Source organism: Schistocerca serialis, chromosome 4 (genome assembly GCF_023864345.2).
Source record: "Schistocerca serialis cubense isolate TAMUIC-IGC-003099 chromosome 4, iqSchSeri2.2, whole genome shotgun sequence".
Classification (NCBI taxonomy): domain Eukaryota; kingdom Metazoa; phylum Arthropoda; class Insecta; order Orthoptera; family Acrididae; genus Schistocerca; species Schistocerca serialis.
Window position 1 is genome coordinate 418,228,893 of NC_064641.1, and position 691 is coordinate 418,229,583.

The 691-nt window shown below is 58.0% G+C and overlaps 1 pseudogene; it reads left to right on the plus strand.

Moving 5' to 3' along the window:
* Positions 1-277: 277 nt before the first annotated feature.
* On the plus strand, positions 278-432 carry LOC126476491 (5.8S ribosomal RNA; annotated as a pseudogene).
* Positions 433-691: the final 259 nt, after the last annotated feature.

Genomic DNA, 691 nt, shown 5'->3' on the forward strand with positions numbered 1-691 from the left:
GTTTGTGGCGTATCGTGCAACACGCTACCTGTACGGCTCGCAGAAGCTGTGCACGCATGCAGAACTAGGCGTGCTTCTCAAAACTAACTGAAATGTCGTGTGGTACGAGCGCTGAAGCTCTGGAGCGGCAGGCCTGTGGCACCTGGCGATTAGCGCCGGTTTTGAATGACTTTCGCCCTAGTGCCTGTCCGCTGTGGTGTGGAGCCGTACAACGCCCATCGGCTGTGAGGCCGTTGGACAAAACACTGGAACAGGGGCCGTCAAATGCCTCAGTCCAGCCTGTGGACTGTGGATCACTCGGCTCGTCGGTCGATGAAGAACGCAGCAAATTGCGCGTCGACATGTGATGTGCAGGACACATGAACATCGACTTTTCGAACGCACATTGTGGTCCATGGATTCCGTTCCCGGGCCACGTCTGGCTGAGGGTCGGCTATGTATACTCAAGCGCGCGGCGTTTGCCGCGCTTCGGAGACCTGCAGGTGTCGTGGCCGCCTAGGAGGCCGGCCGCTTATCCTTTAAAGTGCGATGCGCATCCGTCGCTGGCGGTTCGCATACTGGTACTGTCTCGGTAGCGTGCACAGCCGGCTGGCGGTGTGGCGTGCGACACCTCGTACAACGACCTCAGAGCAGGCGAGACTACCCGCCGAATTTAAGCATATTACTAAGCGGAGGAAAAGAAGCTAACGAG